This window comes from Chiloscyllium punctatum, chromosome 14 (assembly GCF_047496795.1).
Source record: "Chiloscyllium punctatum isolate Juve2018m chromosome 14, sChiPun1.3, whole genome shotgun sequence".
NCBI classification, from domain to species: Eukaryota; Metazoa; Chordata; class Chondrichthyes; order Orectolobiformes; family Hemiscylliidae; genus Chiloscyllium; species Chiloscyllium punctatum.
Window position 1 is genome coordinate 64470155 of NC_092752.1, and position 13302 is coordinate 64483456.

General features: G+C 44.1%; 1 long non-coding RNA gene across 1 annotated transcript in view; it reads left to right on the forward strand.

Annotated features, from left to right (window-relative positions):
* The first annotated feature begins 3034 nt into the window (after positions 1-3034).
* Positions 3035-13302, forward strand: part of LOC140485494 (uncharacterized) — a 38636-nt gene continuing 28368 nt past the window's right edge. The window contains exon 1 of the long non-coding RNA XR_011962355.1: positions 3035-3053. This is a non-coding gene — a long non-coding RNA (uncharacterized lncRNA). The remainder of the gene's footprint in view (positions 3054-13302) is intronic.

The following is a 13302-nucleotide window of genomic DNA, read 5'->3' on the forward strand; positions in this document are numbered from 1 at the left end:
TGTTCTTCGCTTATCGGAGCTCCCACAGAGTATTACCTCACTTCAATCAGAACTAAACTCTGCTGAGATTATCATTCGATCGACAATGGACTGCAGACAGAGACCATCCTCCTCACCGTGGACAACGCCCTCACCTTTCATGTCATCTGCAAACCTACTCTTGATAACTTCTGCTTTCACTTCAAAGTTAGTATTTGACAGAATAACCAGCAATGGTTCCTACACAGATCCCTGTGGTACACCCGGTGGTGAAAGTATGCTATCCACCAATTTTGCATCCAATTTGCCAACTTGCCTTGCAACGCAGTCCTTTTGGACCAGCCTTCCATGTTGGATCTTGTTTAAGGACTTAGTCAAGTCCATGTAAACCACATCATCTGCACTGCCTTCATCAATATACTTTAGCACCATTTCAAAAAAACTGAACTGAATTCCTCAGACATTATCTTCCTCTGCCAAATCCGTGATGACTAAACCGAGATGATCCTTACCTTTGCAAGTGTTGATTCATCCTCACAATTGTTTCCAATAATTTCCCTTCCCCTGCTGTCAGATTATCTGCTCTGTAATTACCTGGCCTACCCCTGCTACCCTTCTTGAACAAAGGAACCACATTAGCTACCATCCAGTCATTCAGCACTTCACCTTTAGCCAGCAAGGTATTAAATATATCCACCCGGGCCCCAGCAATCTCTGGGTAATTAGCATGGGGTCAAAGAATGCTGGTCTAGGCAGTGACACCCACATCCCATGAAAGAATAAACAAAAATACATATGTCCCTCCTTACCTCTGACACACCTCACAGCTGCAGCAATCCTTACTGGCTTTGTAACACCGTTCAGAACCTGACCACTCTCTGTAACACTCTCACCACCTCCAGCACCTTCACCTCTCCCTGTTCCTATCGTGTCATTAAACCCTGACAATGATTCCCCTTCCCACTGCCCTCCCCCTGCTAGCAGACCCTTTACAATCCCTTCAAATCTTACTCCTAAAGCACTCTCTCATTTCAGGATTTTAAGTACTTTGTCGTGATCTTCTCAGCCTGTTAATCTAATATGATCCATTTTGTCCTGAGTGAGGGACTGGTGGGGATTTCTTGCTGAGGTTTGGTCTGTTTCAGTGGAATGACTTTTTGAGTGTTTTAAACTGTTCCTTCAAATGTTTTCCACTTTTCATTTACAGACACATGTTTCAGTCTGTTCAGCCTGTTTACCTTGGTCAGTTCTCCTCTCAAACTCATGTAATTGTCTATTTTTGTTTCTAGTTGTAGTTTGTACATTCTGTGATTCAGTTTAAAACTTTATATTTCCTTAAACTGCACTTTATCACAATTTCCCAGAGGATCTCTCCAAGTGACATTACTCATTCACGAAGTGTCATCACACAACTGTCACTCTGCAATAGCTATTTCCCTAGCCAGTTGCACAATGTGTTAATCAAAGAAACACTGAAAAAAAATTCTCTGTACTCTCCTTCCAATATCACTCTTGTCAGCGTGATTGTTCCAGATTATGCGAATATTGACGTTTCACTAAATTTTCACAGTGCCTTTATTAAAAATTCCATTGAACTCCTGCTTATTGCAGTGATGGGCAATGAAATACTGTTCGGTGGTCTAAAACTGTTCTGCTGCTTGTGTCCCTGGTAAGTAATAGCCAGAATTTACATTCAGATTACTCTACTTCATGATCTGAGACCAAATGCTTTCTCTGTAATGCCATTCTTATCCATTATTGTTAGCGTTACCCATTTTGCCTGAGTTTCTGCAAGGTTGTGAACCATTAAATATTTATGTTCCACCTTTTGTTCACCCTGTAACCATATCTCTCTGGTGTCTAAATCTCTTTTATCTCTGTGTCACAAATCCATCTACCTTGATGAAGAAACTTTGTCCATTAAAATAAAACATAATTTACTCTTTCCCACAATTTCCTGTCATAAATCGATTTGCTGATGTACAGTTTTAGTTAAACTTTGTCCCATCCTGTTCCTTTCTGATTGCTTTCAGCCACATCCCCATGCTGCTCTGATGCTTCACCTTTTCTTTTTGGATTTGGAGAGCTCCTTTCACCTGGACCCTGTCCCTGCATCCTCTCTGTCAGTTTAAAGCCCTGTCCATAAACCTAACGACGTGATTGGCCAGGACACTATTCCCAGCACGGTTCCAGTGGAACAATCTGAATGGATTTTTAAAAAAACAGGTATGGGATGTGGGTGTCTGTGTCTGATTAGCCTTTATTGCCCATCCCTTGCTGCCCTTGAGCTAAGCAGCTGGCTCCGCCCATTTCACAGGGTAATTGAGAGGCAAACACTTTGCTCTGGGGATGTCGTGCAGACCACATGAGAGTGAACTGTTGTCTTTCTCTGAAGGTCAAGTGTTTGGATTTTTATCAATACTTATTTATGAATTGTTAATTCCAATTTTTAAAAAATATATTCATTTAAAATTCCACCATTTCAAATGGTGGTATTCAAACCTGCCTCCCCTGAACATTAGCTGAGATTTGGGATACATGGTCTAGCAATAATACCACTCGGCCATCACTTCGCCTGCTCACTGGTTGCTCATCCCTGACCAGTTATGCCAGTGCATAATGAACCAACCCTGTTCTTCCAACACAATTGTACGATCCTACCATCTTCCTGCACTCTAGTGCTATCGCTCAGTCTCTCTCCATGTGGTATCCTTCACTGTGACGGTCTAATTGCTGCCTGTGTCAGCGCCTCACAGTTTTGCATCTACTGCAGATCTTGAGCCAACAGAATTCTCCACTCTCGAGTAACGCAGCAGAAATAGCCATAGATGGAGACTGGGATTTTCCAGATCTCTGTGGAACCCAGTGCCATTCTCCACATGTAACCCTGACTGCATCAGTCTAATTTCCCATTCTGTCTATCTCTCTATCTTCTGTAGGTACTCAGGAAGTTCCTGACTCAATAGAGTTCCCAACTGCTGAGTGTATCGTCCATCGCCACATTGAAGATAGTCGGTCAGCCAGAGACACAAAGGGCTGGGAGATCTGGAGTCTTCAATAAATCCTGCAGTGAGGTAAGATCACTCACAGTGCAAAGGGCAGAGGGCAATGAGAGGGCTCCAAACATGAGCTAACAATACATGACATGGATATAGTGCCGGAGGGGGAGCACAGTACAGACATACCCAGGCTCAGTTACTAGACGACTGTAAGTTTTGTTGTACTAAGTCGGCACCGAGGGTGTCACAGTTATCAATCCAGGCCTGTGCTGTCTGAGCGAGCATCAGTACAACAGAGGTGAAAGCAGGCTTCCCATGAGTGGGTTGTAATGCTGATTGGGAACTTTCTGAACTGTGCTGTCCCTCCAACACTGTACCTATGTCAGGTCTTGTGGACCAAATATCTGACATCTCCCACATATCTGTTGCTCAAATTCCTGCTGACTGCTGAGGACCTGTAGTACAGTCATATCAAACTGACCACACATTCTCATTTCTCAATTGCACTATTATAGCTTCACTGTGCGATCGCCAGGAATATCCTCTCTAAATTCTGCAGTGATGTTTTCACTGATCAAAACATCCGCTCCTCTTCCTCCTCCTCCTCCTCCTCAAATGCCTCTCCTTCTCTTCTTCCTGCAGCATCTGTACCCCAGAACATTAAGTTGCTTGACCTATCCTTCCCTCAGCTGTATCTCTGTAATTCCTGTGATATCCCAGTCCCATGTTCTTATCCATGCCGTGCATTCATCTGCATTTCCTGTCAGGCATTTTATATCAAAGTAAATGCAGCTTAATACATCAGTTTTCCCTCATCGCCTGCTGTGCTCTAGCCTGCCTTTTCAATTGAAATGACTCTCTTGAATTCTGATCCAGCCTCAACCTTCAGACTGTAGCCTGAGACCGTCTCTCTCACTGTGGACAACACCCTCACCTTTCATGTCATCAGCAAACCTACTAATGATACCTTCTGCTTTCACATCCAACTCATTAATGTACATAATAAACAGCAACGGTTGCTGCACAGATCCCTGTGGTACACCCGCTGGGCAAAGGCTTTCAATCACAAAACCAATCCTCCACCAATTTTGGATCCAATTTGCTAACTTGCTTTGGATCCCATGGTCTCTTCCTATTTGGAAGAGCCCTCTATGTGGGACCTTGTCAAAGACCTTAATGAACTCCATGGAACGCACATCATCTGCACTGCACTCATCAATATTTTTAATTGTAATTTCAAAGAAAAATGAGCTGAATTCATCAGACAGGATCTTCTCCTACCAAATCCATACTGAGTATCCCTAATCGATCCCTACCTTTCCAATTATTGATTCAAATTGACCCTCACAATTGTTTCCAATAATTTCCCTCGCACTGATGTTGGGTTATACACTCTAAATACCTGGCCTATCCCTGCTGCCCTTCTTGAATTTCACCTGTGGCCAGCGAAGTATTAAATTTCTCTGCCAGGGCCCCAGCAATCTGCTCCCTCACCTTCCACAGCAGCGTGAGGCACATTTCATTGGGCACTGGGGATTTCTCTACCTTTTATGCCTGTGAAAACATTTAATACCTCCTCCTTATTGACCTTAACATGTGCTGGGACCACACCATTCCACTTAAATCCCCGGCTACAATGTCTTTCTCCTGTGTGAATATAGATGGGAAGTATTCATTGAAGACCTCACCTACTTCCTCTGGCTCCATGTACAGATTGTCCCTTTGGATTCTAACAGGCACCCCTCTTTTCCCAGTAATCCACTTCCTCTAGCAAGCTGATAAAATACCTTGTGGATTTTCCTCAATCATATCTGCTAAATATATTTCTTGTCTATTGTTTGCCTTTCATTTTCGACAATCGCCTTTCACTCGATGAAATTTTGAAGAGCTTCACCTGTTTTTATTGCATTGTACTTCCTTTATGAAACTCACAATATCGCTGAATCAGTGTTTGCTGGACATGTGGCCTTTATTATTCACTCAACAGGAATACGCTGGCCCTGAATTCTCACTGTATCACTTTAAAATACTCCCACTTTCCGAATATAGACCCAACTGCAGGTTGGTCCTCACAGTCTCTGTCTAATGATACCGATAGGAGATAATGATACTATTGATACCGATAGGTGACTCCGTTGTGAGGGGGACAAGCAGGAGCCTGTGTGGCTGCAGAAGCGACCCCAAGATGGTCTGCCCCCTCCCGGTACCAGGGTCAAGAATATCTCTGAGCCGTTACAGAACATTTTGAAGGGGGAGCATGAACAGCCAGAGGTCATTGTGCAATTGGTACACATGCCATAGTTAAACAAAGGGATGTGGTCTTGTGAAATGTGCACAGGTAGTTTGAATGGATTAGATTTGCTACATTATAGAAACAGGCCCTTTGGCCCAACAAGTCCACACCGACCCACCAAAGAGTAACTCACCCAGACGCATTCCCCTCCCCTATATTTACCCTTGACTAACGCACCTGACACTATCGGCGATTTTGCATGGCCAATTCGCCTAACCTGTACATCTTTGGGTTGTGGAAGGAAACCGGAGCACCCGGAAGAACCCCACTCAGTTTGGTAAGAAGTTAAAAAGCAAGACCTCAGGAGACCTTTCCCGATTACCCCCGTACTGTGTGCCAGTGAGGATAGAAATAGAAAGATAGGCCAGACAGATATGTGATTGAGGAGTTCTTAAGGTGGGCAGGCTTGTCAGTTCTTGGATTATTGGGACCTCTTCTGGGGTAGAGGTGACAGTTTAGACTTGAAGCAGAGGGGCACCAGCATCCCTGTGGGGTGATTTGTTCACGATACCCGGGAGGGTGTTAACGAGTTTGGCAGGGGGTCGGGACTCTGAATAAGAGAGGGACCAGCAACCTGTCAGGGGAAAATACATCAGCCATCGAGAGCAAGTTTCCTATTCAGGATACCCAGGGACACAGTCAAGGCAAGGAAAAGACTTCTAGTTTAAAGGGCATTAATTTCAATGCACGAGGCCTGACTGGTATGTGAGGGGGTGAAGGGAGAGACTTGTCTTGATAAGGGAAGACATAACCATAGTGTTCAGAGAGGATGTTCTTAAGTGGTCATCAAATGAGGTCACATGGTTAGAAGTTAGAAAGAAGAGGGGGTGGTCACTTTGTTGGGACTGTATAGTAGACTGTTGTAGACCCAACAGATACCAGAGGAGCGGCTGTGTAGAGAGATTGCAGATAACTATAGGAATAATAGAGGAGTGCAGGCTGAAGATTTTAATATTCCCTGTATTGACTGGACCAGCCAGAGGATAAAAGACCTGGAAGGAGAGCAATTTTTCAAATGTGTCCAAGAAAGGTTCCTAAATCAAAATGCAAAGGGCCCTACTCTACTCAGGCAGGTGCAACACGAGGCCTTCCCTGAAAAATCGAGGTCAGGCAAGTGACTGAAGTGTCATTCGGAGATCACTTTGAGTCCAGTGCCCACAGTTGTCTTCGTTTTAATATAGTTATGGAAAAAGATAGGAGAGGTCCACAATTGAAGAGGAAAACTGGAACAGGGCCAGGCTTCGGGCCATTAGGCAGGACCTGGCCAGCATCAATGCCGTGTATTTAAAATTGCATAACAGCCGGTTGTAATCCAACTTGCTTTGGAAGCGCTGGTGATCATTGTAACAGATGAAAGGCTTAAACTAAATTTGTTTGCTATTATATTCCATTTTACTCCCATCCTGTTCCTTTAAATTCTATGCATTAGGATTGTGCTCCTCAACCACCTGATGAACAAGCAGTGCTCCGAAAGCTAGTGCTTTCAAATAAACCAGTTGGACTGGAACCGAGTGTCGGGTGATTTTTTTAACTTAGTACACCTCCATCCAACACCGGCACCTCCACATTATGATTCCAATCGATTTGGTGAATCTGTTTGAAGGAAAAATAAAAACTGGCAAATGGGAGGCTTTTCAAAGTGTGATATCAAGAATCCAGGGCGAGTATGCCCCATTGGGGTAAAGGGAAAAGCTGGCAGGGTTCGGGATCCTTAGCTGATGAGGGATAATAAAGCTCTTGTCTTGAAATGAGGACTGCATGCAATGTGTTTAAGCTATCCATATCTACATAAACCCTTCTATTCTTTAAGACACGATCAATCTGTGGAGACCCTACAATCCTCTCAGTCCCTGTAATTCTCCCAATCTGCAGAAGTCATTCCAATGCCTGTGACTCTTGCAGTCCAGCTCCTACAAGACCCACTATCGATGTGATATCTTTTCATTGCCAGCACCCACCCTGTCAATGTAAGCTCCTCCAGTGTCTCCATCCATCTACTCATTTCCACAATCTTCTCCAGCTCTTCCATTTGTAAACATCACCCTCCCCTACAACCCTTCCCACTCTGACCAAACTGGAGGAGGTTACTAATGCTCCCTAATCTGTGAAACTGTCTCCAACCAAAATAGCTGTTTTTATCACTGGAAAATCTGTATGATTCCACACCCTCCATGTCAAAATAACCTGCAGAACCTAAGCCTTCCTGTGTCTATAAACATCTTCAGTCACGACTACCCTCCATACGTCTATTTGTTTTTCCAATCTGTACAACCCACTTTATCTCTGTACTCAGCTCCATTCACCTGAAACATTCCTGTCTGTGTAAAATACCCCATCCTACCAACATCCTTATCCCTGTAAACTGCTCCATTCCTCCCAACCTCCCCATCTCCATGAACTCCTGTAAGCCCGACAGCTCTCCACATTTCTGTAACCTCCTGTGGCTCTATGCACCTCCCTCCCTGTGAAACCACCACCAGTCCCCACAATCCTCTGTCTCTGTTACCTCATACGACCTTAGCAACGCCTCCTCTTTGTGGTTCTTCATTCAGACCCCATCCTCTCCAGCTTCCCGAAACTTTTTCCTGCCATCATAAAACCCTCGCTATTTAGAACATAGAATAGGACAGCCCAGTACAAGCCCTTCAGCCCTCGATATTGTGATGACCTTTTATCCTACTCTTAAGACCAAACTAACCTACATACCCTACATTTTATTATAATCGCTTTGCTTATGCAAGAGTTGCTTAGATGTCCGTAATGTGTCTGAATCTACTACCATGGCTGGCAGTCCATTCGACACACCCACCACACTCTGTGAAATAACTTACCTCTGACATCTAAGCTAAATCTTCTGCCAATTACCTTAAAAATATGTCCCCTTTTAATAGCCATTTTGCCATGGGAAGTTGTCTCTGGTTATCCACGCAATCGATGCATCTCATTACCTTGCACACCTCTATCATGTTACCATTCTTCCTTCTTCACCCTGATCAGAAAAGCCTGAGCTTCTACAACCTAACTTCAATGGACATGCACTCCAGTCCAGGCAGCATCTTGCTAAGTATCCTCTGCATTGTCTTTAAAGCTTCGACAACCTTCCTATAATGAGGTGAACAGAACTATTCACAGTATTCCAAGTGTGGTGAAACTGGGGCTCCATAGAACTGCAGCAAAACCTGGATCTCTTAAACTCAATCGCCTGCTAATGAAAGCCAACACAGCATACGCCTTCTTAAAACCCTCTCAACTTGAGTAGTAACTTCAGGGACACAGGAACCCTCTTTTTGAGCACACTGCTAAGTATCCTGCCTTTAACCATGTAAAGTTTTTTTTTCTAAGAATCCTCCAATCTGAAACCATCCCTATCTTTGTAACTTTCTCCAGTCCCTACAACACTCTTATACAGTGAAACCTCCACAAGTCCCTATATTCATAATGTCTGAAAAATCCTCCAGTCTCGATATCCCTCCCTAACTCTGTAAATGCCACCGGCCTCCATTGTCCATTCTGGGGAACATTGCAGAGGAAGGAAGAGTTGTAGAGCCCGGGCCGTGTTACAGAGGTAGGAAGGGCTGCAGAACCTGGAGGATGGTACTAATGTAGGAAGAGACGTTGGTCCTGGAGGAGTGTAGAGGGAGCCGGTTTCATAGAGCCTGCAAGATGGAACCAAGAATGGGTTGTGGAAACTGAAGGATATTATAATTTGAACCACAGGTCATTTCTGATTGAACCATTCAGCCCCTCTTTGAGTCAAAGAGATGTATAGCATGGAAACAGACCCTTCGGTCCAACCCATCCAAGCCAACCAGATATCCCAACCCAATCTAGTTCCACCTACCAGCATCTGGTCCATATTCTTGCAAACCCTTCCTATTCCTAAATCTATCCGGATGTCTTTGTATCAACTTCCACCACTTCCTCTGGCAGCTCATTCCATACACGTACCACCCTCTGCATGAAAAAAAAATGCCCTTAAGTCTCTTTTATATCTTTCCCCTCTAACCATAAACCTATGCCCTCCAGTTCTGGACTCCCACACCCAAGGGACTTTGTCTCTCTACCCTCTCCATGCCCCTCATGATTTTATAAACCTGTGTAAGGTCACCCCTCAGCCTTCAACGCTCTGGGAAAAACAGCCCCAGCCTGTTCAGCCTCTCTCTCTACAACTCAAACCCTCCAATCCTGGTAACATCCTTGTAAAACGTTTCTGAGCCGTTTCAAGTTTCACGACATCCTTCCGATAGGAAGGTGACTAGAATTGCCCACAATATTCCAAAAGTGACCTAACCAATGTCCTGTACAGCCACAACATGATCTGCCAACTCCTGTGCTCAATACTCTGACCAATAAAAGAAAGCATACCAAATGCCTTCTTCACTATCCTACCTACCTCCGACTCTGCGTTCAAGGAGCTATAAACCTGCACTCCAATTTCTCTACGTTCAGCAACACTCCATCAGACCTTACGACTAAGAGTGTAAGTCCAGCAAAGGTTTGCTTTTGCAAAATGCAGCACCTCGCATCTATCTGAATTAATCTCCATCTGCCACTTCTCAATCCATTTGCCCATCTGATCAAGATCCCATTGTAATCGGATGTAACCTCTTTCACTGAGCACTACACCTCTAATTTTGTTGTCAACTGAAAACTTACAAACAATACCTCTTATGCTCACATCCAAATCATTTATGTAGACAATGCTAAGTATTGGACCCAGCACTGATCCTTCTGTCACTCCACTGGTCACCGGCCTCCAGTTTGAAAACCAACCCTCCCCCACCAGCCTCGGTCGTCTACCTTTGAGCCAGTTCTGTACCAATTGGCTAGTTCTCCCTGTATTCCGTGAGATGTAACCTTGCTAACCAGTCTCCCATGGGGAACCTTGTTGAACGCCTAACTGAAGTCCATATAGATCACATCCACTCTTCTGCTCTCATCAATCCTCTATGTTACTTCTTCAACAATCTCAATCAAGTTTGAGAGACGTTATTTCCCACTTACAAAGCAATGTTGACTATCCCTAATCAGTCCTTGCCTTTCCAAATATATGTACATCCTATCTCTTACGATTCCCTCCAACAACTTGCACATCGATGTCAGGCTCAACAATCTATAGTTTCCTGGATTTTCTTTACTGCCTTCCTTAAATAGTAGCAACACGATAGCCAACCTCCAGTCTCCTGGTTCTGATGTCCTGTTTCTAGAGATCTTTACCGGAATGGGTGAGCACAGCTTCAAATTGCCAGGCTGTTGAGATGTGAATTCCGTTGTGAATCTATTTGCCCGTTCTGTCTGTGTGCCTGATACTGACCTGGTGTTGCTCTGGTAGAAAGCACTCTCCGTAACATCCAGATCTATGTTACTGACCAGAGGTCACCTCATCAAAGCCTTCATTTGGAATTTTCTTTATTTTAACATTTTTAAATGGCAGTTTTGTGAGATGCAGGAATTGAGGAGTTGTCATTTTTGAAAGAATGCAACTTTTGTCATTGACCCTGACCCATGCAATGGGGATTCATGGATTCTGTTGTTCTCTGGAGACTATCACTCAGAGGACTGTATCACCAGGGAATCTGAGTGCAGATGGTCTTTGCTTGGTAGAATGTGAATTTACCAGTTTATGTCGACTAGGACATAATGTTTCTGGAAATGTACAACGGTGTATATACTTCACCGACTGGTTCAGGGGTGAGTTCACTGGGCTCTGAGCACCAGGAACTCGGAAACCTCATGCTGTTTGCATGTGGAGCTTGGCAACAGACTGGGTGAGAGCAGCTCCCTGAGTAAATGACAGGTATGGAGCTTGGGATCCTCCTGCTGTGTTTGACATTGTGCCATATCGTTCTCCCCCTCTCATGAGTCAGCGTGACATGTTCTCCAGTCCTGACAATGTCCACTCCCTATAAACCCTTCTTGCTGTTGAACATCTCCCTTCTCTCCCACTATCTCCAGCCCTTCCAACTTGGCCTTCGTCTCATATCTCCTGCAGTCCCAAACAACCTTGCTCTTTGTTATCGCATTGCTTTTCTTTGAGCTGTGTGGGAACAAACCTGAAGTAGGTTTGGGCCATTGGGAGAAAAAGACAACTCCCTCTTCTCCATCTTTGTCAAACAGAGTCTCGTTGTCTGCCTCTCTCCCATAAGGAGAAGGAAGCATCCTTTCAGCATCCACCTGTCCATTCCCCTGAGGATCTGTACATTTTAATGAGGAAGACTGTCCTCCTGATGACCCTCAGTGGCACAGCACCGAAGTGATCTGTTTATGTTCTATAATTTTTGCGACAACTCCCTTTTCCTCTGTCCCTCCATCATTCTGAAACCTCCCCCAGTCTGGTCAGTGCTCCAAACACTAATTACTGAGAATTCTCCAACCCTGTATCTCCGTAAACCCCCCACATTCCTACAATCCTCCTTGTCTGTGAAAACCCCTCCAGCTTCTACAATCCAACCAAATTATTGCATCTCCTCCAGCCCTCACCATCTCTGTATGCTCCAGTCACTACATTTCTGCATGCATCTGTAAACCCCTCAAGCCCCTCCAAATCTACCTATCTTTCTAAAGTCCAACAGTTACAAAAACCATCCCTGTACATGGAACTTCCACCAGAGACCACTGGCCACCATATTTCTGTAATCACCTGCGCGTCTCTCTATCTCTGTTCCCAGCTTCAGTCCTTATAACTCTACTTCCATGTACAACATCAGCAAGTCCCTGCAATCCTCCCGAACTGTGGAATCTCCAAAAGACCTTACAATTCTATCTCAGTCTCTAACTGCCTGCAGTGATTTGAAACTTTGGCAATTAAAGCCAGAGAATCATAGAGATGTACAGCATTGAAACAGGCCCTTCTGTCCAACTCGTCCTTGACAATCCAGTCGCACCAATCAGCACCTGGCCCATCTCCCTCTAAACCCTTCCTATTCATGTACCCATCCAGATGCCTTTTAAGTGTTGCAATTGTACTAGCCTCCACCACTTCTTCTGGCAGCTCATTCCACCTAGTGTGTGAAAAAGTTGCTCCTTGGGTCGATTTTATATCTTTCCCCTCTCACCCGAAACCTATGTCCGCTAGTTCTGGACACCCGACCCCAGGGAAAATACTTTGCATTTTTATCCTATCCATGCCCCTCATGATTTTATAAACCTCTATAAGGTCACCCCTCAACCTCTGATGCTCCAGGGAAAACAGCCCCACGCCGTTAAGCCTCTCCCTGTAGCTCAAATCCTCCATCCATGGCAAAATCCTTTTAAATCTTTTCTGAATCCATTCAAGTTTCATAATATACTTCCGATAGGAAGGAGACCAGAATTGTACACGGTATTCCAAAAGTAGCCCAACAATGTCCTGTACAGCCGCAACATGACCTCCCAACGCCTGTTCTCAATGCTCTGACCAATAAAGGAATGCATACCAAGTGCCTTCTGTGCTATCCTATCTATCTGTGACTCTACTTTCAAGGACCTCTGTATTTCATTTGAAAAAGTGGATGAACAGATGGAGTAGCCTGAGGTCTTGTGGGTAAAACTAGTTCAGTCTAAGCTATTAGGTAGAGCCAGTGAGGTATTTGCAGTGCTGCCTCATGAGTGGTCAAGAGATTATGCACATGTCAAACAGGCTATTTGATGCACTCACCATGCGCGATGGATTGTGTCCTTTTCGAGTTTTAACGTCGCTCGTCGACGCATGAATACCCCTATCCAGCGAAACCACAGCCGGATGATCTTAAGGGAAACGACAAAAAACAATGTTGAATCAGAACTCAGCAAGGGAAAGGATGAGCTGGGTTTATCAACCATTAAACAGTGTTTACCACTCATCACCTGCTGTGTTAAGCGTGCAATTTATTTAATACATCTATTACCCACCACCAATTATTATGTGAACTAAAATCTACCAAACTTTATTACTAAAAACATTTTAAAAGATTTTAAAATTAAAATACCTAAAATTAATTAAAACAATAAACACTACTTAAAATTCTATAGTTTATATAATATCTAAAAAGTTATTAAATTATGTCGTAAGGA